This window comes from Macaca mulatta, chromosome X, assembly GCF_049350105.2.
Source record: "Macaca mulatta isolate MMU2019108-1 chromosome X, T2T-MMU8v2.0, whole genome shotgun sequence".
Lineage (NCBI taxonomy): Eukaryota > Metazoa > Chordata > Mammalia > Primates > Cercopithecidae > Macaca > Macaca mulatta.
The window spans coordinates 55,986,665-56,001,663 of record NC_133426.1 but is presented as its reverse complement, the minus strand read 5'-3'; the positions used below and the strand labels follow the sequence as shown (position 1 = coordinate 56,001,663).

The 14,999-nt window shown below is 39.6% G+C and overlaps 2 long non-coding RNA genes across 2 annotated transcripts in view; one reads left to right on the top strand and one right to left on the bottom strand.

Moving 5' to 3' along the window:
• LOC144338692 (uncharacterized) overlaps nucleotides 1–7,957 on the bottom strand; it is a 34,676-nt gene extending 26,719 nt beyond the window's left edge. Inside the window, exon 1 of the long non-coding RNA XR_013412984.1 lies at nucleotides 7,819–7,957. This is a non-coding gene — a long non-coding RNA (uncharacterized LOC144338692). The remainder of the gene's footprint in view (nucleotides 1–7,818) is intronic.
• A 607-nt stretch (nucleotides 7,958–8,564) lies between these two features.
• On the top strand, nucleotides 8,565–14,449 carry LOC144338688 (uncharacterized). The gene is made up of 2 exons (XR_013412980.1): nucleotides 8,565–8,670; nucleotides 11,309–14,449. It is a non-coding gene; the product is annotated as an uncharacterized LOC144338688 (long non-coding RNA).
• The last annotated feature ends 550 nt before the right edge of the window (nucleotides 14,450–14,999 follow it).

Sequence of the window (14,999 nt, the reverse complement as noted above, 5' to 3'; positions counted from 1 at the left end):
TTCAAGTTTTTCAAGAAAACTGCAAACCTATTTTATGTGAAATCATCTGTCTTTTACACACTGGCAATTAATTCAAATTTTGAAAAGAACATGGCTCAGGACAAGTACATCTATGGCCTGAATGTGGCTTGTGAGCCCTTGAGTTGTGACCTCTGTCAGCAAAATCTGTCTTACATGTTACTTCTGAGATCTTTCATCTATTTTTATCTTTTTCGTATGTGCCCATTTGTACATTGAATTACACTGTTTAACAGGACCCACAGTTACTGACTCACTTTGATTCTATTTCCTTTTTTGGTCTTACTAACTAGTTAGTTCAACATTTCATAATGATTAAAAATGTAGATTGTACAGGCAAACTATCTGCATTCAAATTCAAATTCTACAAATTATTAGGAGTGTTCCCAGTTTCTTTACGGATATTGTCAGAGGTTTGGGGTACTGGAGTTTCCCCATTTATCAAATGGATATAGTAAATTCAATACTTAGAGTAGTAGTTGGTACATTTATTGTTTTATTATTAAAATTATTATTATTGCTTTGACTACTCTGGTTAGTAATCATTTTTGCCAGTCCAGACTCCCACAAAGTACCAGTCGCATCCCTTCTCCCTGATCAGCAGACTTTTGAGTCCTAAGGTTTCTGTCCATCTTCTGGTCCCAGTAATTTTTCTGGTCTTTACTGACTGACCCTCAGTGAAATAACCCTCTAATTTCTCTGCATAGCACTGCAAGCAGCTGTTTATGCAATCTCTAATGTTCTGAATAGTAAAGAACTGCTTTCGGGTACAGTGTTCCTCATATCGTGCTTATAAAAAATAAGAGTCTCTTATCTATGGTTGATTCCTGGGTTCTGCCTACTTTTCCAGTCTTTTTTCCTGCCACCAACTTATGTGTCAGCCATAATGAAACACTATTTCCTGAACACAGCATATCTCTGGTGTCTCCAATGATTTATACATAATGTTCCATCTGCCATGCTCCTTCTTTCTCAACTTGTGTATGTTGAAAACTCCTATTTATCCTTCAAAACTCAAATATCATCTCCTCTAGCAAGTCTTCTCTGACCCTCTAACCCCCCCAAATCACCCACGTATTACTTGCTCATATTAATGACTTTCTCACTCGGCAAGTTTGCCAAAACTCCTCTCCTGAAGTTGACTCAACTTTTCTCTAACCCTCAGTGTCCTTATCTAAAAAGTGAGCATAACTATTGTGAATTTTCTTAGTATGGTCCATGGCATATATTAAGTAATCAAGAAATGCTAGATGTTAGCTAGAGTTTTGTCTGTCTCCCAACTGAGCTCCAGGACAAGACTGAGGTCTCAGATTTTTGTATACCCAGGCTGTAGCACAGAGCTGACTACACAGAGGGTTCTCATGGCATATATATTGAACAAATAAATGAGATGAATAACAGAATGCTGCTTCCCCATTTCAAAAACCATCTGCCTTACATAAGTGGAAATGGTTAATATATATGACCAGGTTTAATTAAACCAAAGCTGCAGATCACATTTGAGTTATTATTTTTGTAAAAATGTACTCTGAACCCTTTTCCATGTTCTCTGTCTGTTACATATATATCATGCCATCACTGACCAGTAAAATGTTCCCAGCTCTGGGAGTTATTCCTAAATTGAGCTTTCTAAGGAACAAAATATAGGCCATCTTAGCATTAGGAGGTATTAGCTATATAATATTCTTTGAAACTTAGCTATTTCCTTGAGACACTAGAAGAAAGAATTTTAACCTTGCTGTTTATCCAGTCGCTGCTTTTACCCCATATGTATTACCACCACAAGAAAAAGTTCTCTTAAATTCACCCTTTCTCTAACCCTACCCAGTCCTTCTCCAACCTACATTATGTTAGTGCCCATTACCTGCCTCTGGTAGTAAGATTCTTCCTGCCTGGAATAACCTTTCCCCTCCACTCTGTATTAATTTCCTAGGGCTGCTATGACAAAGTGTCACCAACTGGTTCGCTTAAACAATGGAAATTTATTGTCCCACAGTTCTGGAGGCTAGAAGTATGAAATCAAGGTGTCAGCAGCATTGGTTCCTTATGAGGGCTGTGAAGGAAGAATCTGTTCTAGGCCTCTCCTTGGGTTGCATATGGTTGTATTCTCTATGTCTCTTCACATCATATTCCCACTGTGTGAGTCTGTCTTTGAATCCAAATTTCCCTGTTTTATAAGGACACCAGTCATATTGAATTGGGGCCCATTTAATTTAATAAAGTTAAAATGATCTCATAAAAAAATAAAATGAGATCATTTTAACTTTATTATCTCTACAAAGACCCTGTCTCCAAATAGTCACATTCTGAAAAACTAGAAATTAGGACTCCAACATATATTGGGGAACACAATTCAACCCATAGCAAAGGACATACAGATTGGAGGCAGAGAGAACAATAAAGGAGCTATTATAATAAGCTAGGTCAGATAAAATGAAAAAATAAGCAAAGACAACATAAGTAGGGATAGAGGGGATACAAAGGTTCAAGAAGCAGAATCTAGAAGGTAAATAAAAAAGAAGACTCACAGATGACTAAGGCTTTATAGCTTGGTTGATTAGGTCACTGTCAATCAGAAGATAGAAATAGGAGTGGAGAGTTTAATAACATGTGAAGGGTTTTAGAAATATTAAGTGTATGATACTGAGATATCTAGTTAATGAATGAATAGTCTAGGCTCAGGAGAAACATTCACTCTGGAGATGCAGGCAGTCATCAGCATATAAATGGCAGTTAAAACTCAAGTGGACAAGATAATCTAGATAGGATTATAGAATGGCAAGAGAAGAGAATGAATAAATGGTCAGAGGTAGGTAGAAATTTAAGAAAGAGTATCGTCATGAAAGACAAGGGGGAGGTTAAATAAGAAAAAAGTGGTCAACAGCCTTGAATGTAGTAGAGAGTCAAGAAGGCTAAAGATCTAAAGAGAGAGCACTGAACATGACAGATCTTTAAGTAACTTTGGCAAGAACAGTTTCAGTGATGGTTTAAATGGAAACTGCACAAAAAAAAATGGGAGTGGTAATTTAAATGAGTTCTGTCAAAGAAAGATTTAGACAAGGGAAAAAATGTGCTTGCAAGTTTAAGATTAGGCAGTATGGCATAATAGGCATAGACTTTGTAGACTTGGGTTCAAATCTCAGATCTGCCACTTACTAGCTCTGTAAGCTTAGGCAAGTTACTTGGTTTTGCTGTGCCCCAAGTTCCTTAATTGAACAATGAGGAAAATAATACTATCTACTTAATAGGACTGCTGTGAACATTATATACATTGATACCTGTAAAGTGCTCAATAAAGGGGCCTGGTAAAAAGTAGGTCTTCAATATATATTAGCAATATTAGGTAGATAGGGTTGAATGAGTGGGAAAATCAAACACTAAGAAGAAATTTAAGAAAATAAGAGAGAAGGAACCTAACTGATGAAACAACTTAGAAAGTACAGGAGAGGATGGATCTCTTACACTTACTAGCTGTATGATCTTGGATAAGATACTTTCTTTCCTGTGCCTCAGTTTTCTCAATTATAAAATGGCAATACAATAGTGTCTACCTCACAAGATTATTGTGAGGATGAAGTGAAATGATGCATGAAACACAAGAGTGCTGAAATTAATGGAAATAATGCATAAAATTTAAAAAGCCATTGTAAATTCTGCGGTAGGGAATGGGAATGGGGATTCTGATATGGGATGGGAACAGGCATATTCCTTCTCCACCTTTCACAAACAGGGCACAGTGAGTCTCTGCTACTAATAGGAGTGTGTTATATTCCTTAGGTGTATTGGGAATGAAAAAAAAAATGAGAACCTCTAACTTCTAAGGCAGTAGTCCTCAAATTTCAGTGTGTATCCAGGTCACCTGGATGGTGTGTGAAAAAAAAAATACTGATTGTTTTATCACAATCAGTATGAGTTTCTGAATCAGTATGTCTGAGGTGGGGCCTGAAAATCTGCATTTCTAAGAGGTTCCCTGGTGATGCTGATGCTGCTGGTCCAAGCACCATACTATGAGAACCTCAACTCTAAGCTAGTGGTTCTCAACCTTTACTGCACATTAGAATTACCTAGAGAACTCTTTAAAAAATCCATCTTCCAAGCTGTGCCCCAACCAATTACATCAGTATCTCTGACGATGGACAAAGTTATCAGTATTTTTAAAATATCCCCAACTGATTCCAGTGTGTGGCCAAGGTTAAGAATTGTTTTAGGGGAAGCCTACCCTAATCCACAAGTCTCCCTTTACACACACATCTAACATGCACACACACCTACCTTATCCCTAAAAGGGAGTCGCAAGGACAAGTGGAAATTTCAAGGTCAGAAATGAATGGAACTTTCAATGTATAGAACAGAGAAGTTAAAACTTTGTATTTGTGTGACTTGTTCATATTCTCACTGTATTGTCCTGTTTGGACTTACTTGGCTGTTTTCTTCTTTCTTTCAATTCCATTCCTCTTACTCTTCTCTCCTTCTGAGTTACCTGAGGCTAATGAGGTGTTTTAAACTTATAGCTCCCACTGGGAAGGACTTGGGGGAAGCACAGAGCACAACTTAAAAGGAATCATGTGTGCCAGCAGGATGGAAAGTTTTAAAAAAGGTTTCCAAGCAAATAATTTTCACAATTTATTGAAAAAGAGTGCTACAAAATCTTGTGATATTTTCTTAAAGCAGATGAGACGTTTTCTAGTGCTAATAAATTTATTGCAATATATTTGAAATACATCGAAGAGACTTTTTGTATTTAGGTATAGTTGACCCTTGAAAAACACAGGTTTGAACTGCATGGGTCCACTTATACACGGATTTTCTTCCACCTCTCCCACTCTTGAAAAAGCAAGACCACACCCAGCTCTTCTTCCTTCTCAACCTACTCAACATGAAGATGGCAAGAATTAAGACCTTTATGATAATCCACTTCCACTTAATGAATAGTAAATATATTTTCTCTTGCTTACGATTTTCTAAACGTTTTCTTTTTTCTATCTTGCTTTATTATAAGAACACAGTATATAATATGTATAACATACAAAATGTATATTGTTTATATTATCAGTAAGGCTTCTGGTCAACTGTAGGCTGCTAGTAGATCAGTTTTGGGGAATCAAAAGTTATATATGGATTTTCAACTGCGTAGGGTCAGCATCTCTAACCTCTGTGCTGTCAACAGTAGTTTCAAGTGCATTTGAAACTTTCTTCAGAATAATTATTTTATAAAACAATGGTTAGTATGAAAATAAATTGTATTAACTGATATGAACAAGTTAGTAATAAGTTTACTAAGTTTTTGACATCAACAAGTTAGCAATAAGTTTACTAAGTTTTTCTTAAAGGAGCATTAGATCCCAAACATAAAAACATAATCCATCTGGATTGTATAAGATAAATAATTCAAGATTCATTCTCTTTAATGCAATAGAATTTCAAATGGAATGATCCTTTCTTTTACAAATGACTTCCTGTCTCATTCAGAATAAAAGCCAAAGTCTTTACAAGTTCCTATATGATCTAGCCCCCTGTCTCACTGACCTTATATCCCGCCACTCTTCCTCTTCTCCACTCCAGTGATACTGACTTTCTTACTATTCTTTGAATATACCATGCCTTTGCACTTGCTACTTCTTCTATCTAGAACACCCTTCCCTCAGGTATTCTTATGGCTGGCTCCCTCACTGCATTCAGATATATTCTTTAATATCATCCCAATTCCATATGCCCCGTAGCCTTTCTCCCATCTTATCCCCACTCAACGTATATGTTTATTGTTTTTTGTTTGTCCCCTCCACCAACACCTCCTCATTAGAACATAATCTCCAAGAAGGCATATTTTCCCCAGAGTCTTGTGTGGTGATGATATAGAGTAGATTCTCAGTATGTAATTGTCAAATGAATGAACAAATGAATGAATGAATATAATAACACAATGTAATTTTGTGTCGATGCCTTTCTCTGTCACAGCTCCCCACCCTGGACTGCTGAGTAAGAACTAGGAAGGGACTCAAAACAAAGGAAATTGCAGAGCACTGGGAACTGTGGCATTCCATTGACCAAACAAAAACCTACAGAGTGAAATATGAACCTGAGGAAAGAGAGAGACCCTCTCATATTGTTTTATATGGTTTTATACTCAGTACCTGTTTTAAGAAAAAAACAAAGAAGTAAAACCAAAGACAGGCAGCCCGACGCCAGGCCCCAAACCAGGCCTGGGCCTGCCTGGCGTAAACCCAGTAGTTAAAAATCAACTCATAACTTAGAAATCAATGTTATTCATAGATTCCAGACATTGTATAGAAGAACACCGTGAAACTCCCTGCCCTGTTCTTTTCTCTCGGACCACCGGTGCATGCAGTCCCTGTCATGTATCCCCTGCTTGCTCAAAGCAATCACGACGCTTTCATGTGAAATCTTTAGTGTTGTGAGCCCTTAAAAGGGATAGAAATTGTGCACTCGGGGAGCTCGGATTTTAAGACAGTAGCTTGCCGATGCTCCCAGCTGAATAAAGCCTTTCCTTCCACAACTTGGTGTCTGAGAGGTTTTGTCTGTGGCTCATCCTGCTACAAACCCTAAAACCTCAAACAACATGTTTTCATCTCTTTGACCTGTGTAGTATCATGAGGGTCTATCCACAGTTCTTCCACCCTCCCTGTGCAGAAACGTAAGAGAGACAAATATGTAAGAGATGTCACTGGTCCATGAGAGACCCTTTCTAACAAGTTTCTGCCACACCAGCTCTTCTTTTACAGTGGAAGGGAGATGGTGAAGCCCTCCTTCCCAAAACAATCTCCCTTACTGGACATGGATAACGCCAAAGCGGCATTAGCTTTCCTACTGAAGTTTCCTGCTTTGCATGCCATTTTGACTTGAGTTCCTATTTCTTCTAGCTGGAATTCCCAGTCACTTGGCTTTGAGCGTATAGACACCTGGTACTGAATGGAAGACAATAAAAGTGAACCATTGAGCCATTCATGTGAGAAATGTTTGGTAAATGTTGGAATCAAATTCAACATTTATCTTCGTATTCTGGGAAGGCTACTAATCAGTTAAAAAGGGAGTCATCGACAACGCTCTGCATGGCCTTGACATTTTACACAAACCTCCCAGCAGCGTGATCAGCCACAGGCAATGCACCTGACATTCAATAAAATTTGTAGAATGAATGAATTTGTTCAAGATACCTGCACTGCCATGGCACCTCTCAGAAAACGGAAATTTTCCCTTTAAGCTAAAACTGCAGTCAACTGGCTGCAGTTAACTAATGTGTGACTTGGCAACACTGCCCACGGTGCACCTCCTGAGAATCAAATGGATATGAGAATCAAGTTTGGAAGCTGCTCTGAGTAAGAAAAAGCTGTCCTCGCCGCACAAATTCCTTCCAACATAGAGGCGCTGCCACTCTTCTCATAATTGAATTTTCAGTTAAATAGTACACTGTCCCTTTAAGAAGCCAGGCAAGATGGAGCCCTCCTAGCTCACAGCTAGAGGCTTCAGGCAACCTGATAGGGTTGCTGCAGGGTGAAAAAAAAGAAAGAATGCCAGAAGGGAGGAAGTCGAGGCTCTAATACCTGGAGGAGATATCAAGGATCCAACCACACAGCCATCGAACTGAGCGCGCCTGTCCCGCCCGTGGCAGCTCCCCTAGGTTCTAAAGCACCACCTCCCTTCCCTTCCCCTTCTTACCAACCCCACTCTGTCCCACCCTCAAAGGTCGTCCTTGAAAGAGGCTATTTCGCCGCCCAGAGAGGGTGATAAAAGGAAGGTGGAATGGGAGGTGCCAGTTGGTAAGGCAAAATAAAAGGGACTTACTTTCGGATTCTGCGCCTCCGAAGGCATCCTATCCTCCCAGCCCCGGGGCCAGGGCCGACGGGGCGGGGCCGGGATTGAGCTGGTGGACCCGGGGTCCTCACTCCCTCGGACTACACACGTAGTTGAGTGAAGAGTTAGGGGGAATGGGCACCGACTAAGGCCGCTATACAGTCTATTTTAATTATCTCAAGGGAAGGCAAAAGAGTGTGAAGAGTGTTAGCCAGGGGAACGAGTCTAGGTGAGCGCTAAAACCGTCAAAACCTTCCTTTTCCCTACTTTCTAGTTAGCTTCCCTCCCCCGGCATTAGCGATATCAAGGGCAATGGTTTTCTTTTTTCTTCCTTTTGGTATCTCTCAGCTGCCAGTCTCGACCCCACCCAGCAGCTCCACCCCATCCACTACTACACATTCTGTCAATCACCAGCCCCTTTAAAGCTGCATCGCACAACTTCGTTGTTCGTCCCACTTAGGGGGGCGGACAGAATCGTGGTCCTTTCGACCTTTTCACCAATACCCCGGACCTTTCTGCCGGGTTTATGAAGCTGAGGTTGTTTGCTAGTGGCGGCCTCCCCTCCCCCTTTGTCCTGGAGCTTGAATACTTGGCTCCACCCAAACTTCTTCCGGCAGGGGCAGGCCCCGCCACGCCCCACCCCATCTCTTTTCAATACTTCGTTTCCGGTAAAAGTGGTTCCCTAGGCTGCCAGATCCCCAAGAAAGTTTTTGTGGCGCCCTCTTGGCGCCGCCCACGCCCATGCAGTCTTTGGACTGAAGTGGCTACAACAACTGTAGAGTCTCTGGGGATTCTTCCTTCTGCCTAGCCTGGGATGCTCAGTCTTCTCCGTCTCTCATCTGTGTGAGTCTCCATGTTTTTTACTAGAATGGGGAGGCAGAAGGGAGAGAGGGTGGGGAATCCCAGAAATTTGCGTTATGCCTCTAATTCACCCCAAACAGCAGTCCTTTCTACCGCCCCACCTCATAACTAGGCAGCTCAGAATCAGAGAAGGGCCCTGAGGTTCCATCCCACAGGTATAATTGGAACTCCAGAATGACCCATGAGAAATCATGTTTAATGCCATTCCCCCTTTCAGTTAATGACAATACCTGGTTGCTTAGGCCAAAAATCTTGGCGTCATCCCTGATTCTTCTCACACTCACAAGTCTTATCCAATTATTGAGGAAATTCCTTTAGCTTTGTCCTAAAAGTGTGTTCAGCATCCGACCATTTCTCTACCTTTCCACTACTACTACCCTGGCCCTGGCCATCACCATCTCCCAAATGGAAGGCTAGAAGAGTGCCCTCACTGGTGTCCCTTCTTCCACATCTGCCCCGCTAAAATCTGTTCAACAGCCAGCAAACAGTCTTTCTAAAAGGCAAATATGACCAGGTCGCACCTCTGTTTAAAATCTTTCAGTCATTTCCCATTGCAGTTAGCATCCAGATTGTCTTATATTATCTACAAGGCCCTCAAGATCGACCTGTCCCCTGCCTGTCTCTTTGATTTGTAAACACCTGTTCACATTGCTGTAGATATGCTGACCTCCTTTTCATTCCAGTATATTAAGATCTCTCTCACCTCAAGGCCTTTGCACTTCCTTTTCCTTCTGTCTGATTATGCCCATGGTGGGCTCCAATATCGTACACATCTCAGGAAAGCTTTCCCTTATCATGTAGATTAAGGTAGCTCCCACAATCCAGGCACTCTCTGTGACCTCATCTCATTTTATTTTTATCACAGCACAGATCACAATTTAATTGTGTGTTCGTTTCTGTGACAAAGTAAATCTTCCACTGGAGTATAAGCTCAAAAAGAGCAGGGACATCATCTGTTTTGCTCACTGCTCTATCCACAGCATACTGAACAGTGGGTGTCATATAGTAGGGACTCAATAAAAATTTGTTGAAAGAACAATTAAAGGCAATATCATCAGTGATTTATCTGGGTGATATCTGTTTGTAAACAATAAACAAACCAAAAAAGAAAACAAGAAAGAAATACACACCTGATATGAACAACTTTCCCTATTTATTCTTCCTTAGAACATCTGCTTGAATATCTTGCCTCTGGGCTGAGTTGGCAACATGATTGGAGCAGTGACATAGTAGAAGTGTGCTTTCAGGTTGGCTTCTAGGGTTGGCAGTTCATAGCTGATGGTTGACTCATGTTCTTAATTTAAAGATGAAGGGAAGAATAAAATTAAGGAGATTGATTACATAAAGCAAGAAGGATGGTTTAAGCAATTTTGTAAACTATGACCTTGATACAGGGTCATAAGAAGCAGCCATTTTCCTTCACCACTAGAAGAATATAGGGCTATTTAGTCTCAACAAGAGAAAACTTAGGAGGACAACAATCTTTTTTTTCAGAGTTGTCTTGAGCTGTCATTAACATGTCATTGGTTGCTTATACCCACTGTGTCCTAACCTTAACTATCTGCCTGTTCATAGAGGTTACTCAGCCCAAATCTCTGGACCTCTGAGCCATGAATGCCAGGCAGCTCTTACTAGATTGCTACTTATATCTGAGCATAATATTATAGGGAGGTTTGACAGATACCATGGTTATACGCTCAGCACAATGTTAAGCACTGTGGACCATAGGCAAAGAAAGGACTCTTTCAATAAATTTCCCCTTTCTCTAACATTTTTTTTTTTTTTTGAGATGGAGTCTCTCTCTGTCGCCAAGGCTTGAGTACAGTGGGGTGATCTCGGCTCACTCCAAGCTCTACCTCCTGCGTTCACGACATTCTCCTGCCTTAGCCTCCCAAGAAGCTGAGACTAGAGGTGCCCGCCACCATGCCCAACTAATTTTTTGTATTTTTAGTAGAGACGGAGTTTCACCATGTCTAACTTTTTTTTCGCTTTTGTTATTTATGCTAGCAAATGTCTACTTCTTGTTTATTGCCATATACTTTCTATGTGTCTAACAAAAAGTTTGTGCTCAATAAACACTTGTTAATGGAAGAATGAGTGAATGAAAAAATGAGCAAAGCAAGGCTGACACAGACCTAACCCACATCGTGATTTTTCTGTGTTTCCATTATTTCCATGTTGTTTAAAAATTTTGTTAGTTGTAGGCTGGATGCAGTGGCTCATGCCTGTAATCCCAACACTTTGAGAGGCCAAGGCGGGCGGATCACCTGAGGTCAGGAGTTCGAGACCAGCCTGGCCAACATGGCAAAACCCCGTCTCTACTAAAAATACAAAAAAATTAGCCAGGCGTAGTGGCCATTGCCTGTAATCCCAGCTACTCAGGAGGCTGAGGTAAGAGAATCACTTGAACCCAGGAAATGGAGGTTGCAGTGAACTGAGATTGCACCATTGCACTTCAGCCTGGGCGACAGAGTGGGACTCCATCTCAAACAACAACAACAACAAATAGTTGTTTCCGTGTTATCTTTCCAAATTATATAAGCTCCTTGGGAGTATGATCTGTGTCTTGTTTATCTTCATATATTTTGCAGTGACTACCACATAGCTTTGTACATAACAGGCACTCCAGGTATGTTGAATTGAATTCAACTCTGCACTACACATGGGACTTCAGTCAGCCATGTAGCAAAGTAACAAGACCCCCAGATGTGAAAGGCAATTGAAGTGTAGTAGAAAGAGGACTGAATTTGGAATGAGAAGAACTCCAGTTCCAGATTTGTCTCTGCCGAGCTGTGTGACTTGAGGCAAGTTACATAACCTCGCTGAGTTTCAGCTTCTTCACACAGAAACATGAGGGACAATATACTGCTCTCAAGCTCCTCTGTGCAATGAAGATGGCTAAGAAAGTAGTGACTCTGACCACTAAAGTACTTTGGGCTAGGAAACATTTCTTGTGGGGATTATAGGAGTCTCTGATAGTTTTGGCATCAGAGAACACTTACACTATTTCTGAGAATCAAGGCAGAGTTACTTGCAAGGATGATGCAGAGGGGCTTAGCATTTGGCATCAAGCAAACTAAGACTGGGTTGAAATTGAGACAACCCTGAAAACTGTGGAAATTGCTATACAGTACAGGTTACAAACCAACAGTCCATAAGTTAAATTTGGCCAGCAGATACATTTTGTTTGTCTGCAATGTATAGGTATATGTATGTGTGCAAGTGTGCCTGTGCAGGTGTTGACTGAATAAATTATCAACATTGAAAAATTTAGGGATATATGAAAATCTGTATTTTCATCCTTAAGCCTATTTTCCAGAGTGCTGCCAATCTGTTGGAAATCAGCAGTGCCTGGCCCCTCTAGATGTGCCATGATCTTGTCAGCTTATTACAGCCCTCACCTGAACATTTCACTTATTTTTGTTACCAGTTTGTCCTGTGTTTGCATTTTAGTTTGCAACACTTGCTAAAGAAGAAATGACTAAGAGTTCATGGCAAGAGTACATGGTTAAATATAGTATTTATCCTCTGGTTAAGGCAACACTTGAAAGCTCTTGATTATCCCTAAATGTCCAAGAGTGGTTTTCCAGGTATCTTACAAAATGGTTTTGGCTTCATGATTATACACCCATTTTGAGGTCACATTTAATATGTAGTCTGGATTGCATTTACAGAAAGCACCTCATCCACTCATGCTATATTTTTTTGTTACCTACCCAACTAAAATGTAATTCCCTAAGGATGGGAACAGAAGCCACATCTAATTCAGTTAAGTTCAAGAAATAAATTACTGCACACTCATTATGTAGAAAAAACTGCTAGGTTACAAGCACATGAAGTTAGATGGCTCATTTCTTCCCCTTAGGGAGCTTCTAGTCTGAAATTTTCCTGTGGTTTCCATCTCCTGGGGTGACTTTAGACTTCCTGGGAATACCCATTTACTCTTAAACACATTCCAACCTGCCTTCCTTCTTCATGACTTCATGAATGAAATGGCTCTTTTGAAGATCTCCAGTTACCTCCATGTTGCTAAATCAAATAGTTACTTTTCAGTCCTTAACTCACTGTACCTTTCAGCAACATTGGAGTAGTTGATCACTGCTACTTTCTTGAAGCAGCCTTTTTCTCTTAACTTCTATGTGAAAAATCTGGCTGCTCCTTTTCAGTCTACTTTTCTCCTCTTCTACCAAAGTCTAAATATTACAGTACCTTAGGGCTTCTCCTTAAACTTCTTTTCTTTTCTATCTATATTCTCTCCCTAGGAGATCTCATACAGTCCTATGACTCTAAATATAAGCTGATGAATTCCTAAATTTATATCCCAAAACCAAACCCCATTAAACTCTAGATCCATATGTGGTACCACTGTTAAAAAAACAAGTTCTGAAGTCATACCACCTTTGTGTATATCATGGTTCTGTCATGTAGTAGCTGTGTAATACAAGGAAAGTTACTTAACTTATTTGAGCCTTAGTTTTCATATCTGTGGAATGGGGACAATAATTGCAATACCTCAAGATTGAATTTTTGTCACCTGTCTCAATCAACTGTTTATAAGTATCCAGATTAATCTTTAGTAATTGCACACCAGATCATGTCATTACCCTGCATAATGTCTTCCAATGCACTTGTGATAAAAGTCTACATCCTTACCATGGTCTTGTATGATCTGTCCCTTGGCTGCTTCTCCTAACTCGTCTTCTGTCACTGTTCCTCCAGGCCTCAGGACACCAGAGTCACCGACCTTCTTTTCTATAATTCCTCAAATTTGGTATGCTTTTTCTAATCCCAGGGCCATCACACATGCTTTTCTTTCACTCATATACTCTTATACTCACAGTTCATCTGGCTTGTTTCTATTAGTTATTCAAGTAAAAATTAACTACAATTTAATACAACACAATGGACATATCTTAATACCAAAAATTGAGTGAACAGAGCAATTCTTTGAAGACAGTATATGGTTTAATATCAATTTATAAAGTTCAAAAACAAGTAGAAGTCAACAGTATATTGTCTGTTCATACATACATATAAGATAAAACCTTTTAAGGCAAGGGAAGTATTGATATAATCTCAGGATACTTCTGTTAGGGAGGTAGGAGAATGGGATAGAAAAGACACCATAGGTGGATATGAGTTATTGGTAATATACTAGGTTTTGGGCTGGGTGATGGGTTCACATTTATTTGTTATATTATTTAAAAAAGAAATAATGTAAATAGGCCAATAATAGTGTGTCAAGAACCAAGGATTATCATTAATCCATTTTTTTTTATATCTGAAGTCCATTAACAGTGTTTTAAAAAAACTATAAAGGATCAGAGGAGAATATGTTTTTTTAAATATTGGAATGTGAATACTATTTTAAAACATTTTCCCAGTAGCAAAATCCACAAAGTGGCAGATTTGTTTATGGACAAAATTTAAAAATTCTACCACATATTGATATGGTTTGGCTGTATCCCCACCCAAATCTCATCCTCAGTTGTAACTCGCATAATTCCCATATGTTGTGGGAGGAACCTGGTGGCAGGTGGTTAAATTATGAGGGCAGGTCTCTCCTGCACTGTTCTTGTGATAGTGAATGAGTCTCATGAGATCTGATGTTTTTAAAAATGAGAGTTTCCCTGCACAAGCTCTTTTTGACTGCTGCCATTCATGTAAGATGTGACTTGCTCCTATTTGCCTTCCACTATGATTTTTAGGCTTCCCCAGCCACAGGGAACTATAAATCCATTAAACTTCTTTCTTCTGTAAATTTCCCAGTCTCAGATATGTCTTTATTAGTAGCTTGAGAACAAACTAATACACATACTGTAAGTAAAAATAAAAGGCAAAAGACAAATTGGGTGAAAATTTTGCAGCAATGCAACAAAAGGTTAATGTCTTTGATATTTAAAGTGTTCTTACAAATTTTAAGAAAAATAGCCATCAACATGGAGAAAGTAAAAGAGTCATCTTAAAGTGACCTTTAAAAGTCAATACTTTGGAAAGAACTGCCTTTTTAACAAATGGTTCTGGGAAAACTGGATAACACCATGCAAAAGAATGAAATTGGGCTTCTACCTTACACTATATGCAAAAATCAACACAAAATGGATCAAAGGCCTAAACATAAGAACTAAAACTAATAAACTTTTAGAACAAAGCATGAGAAAAAAGCTTCATGTAATTGGACTTTACAATGGCTTCTTGGATATGACACCAAAGGAAAAAATCGATACATTGGACTTCATCAAAATTAAAAACTTTTGTGCAGCAAAGAACACTATCAAGAGAGTGCAAAGATGACCTCTAGAATGAGAGAA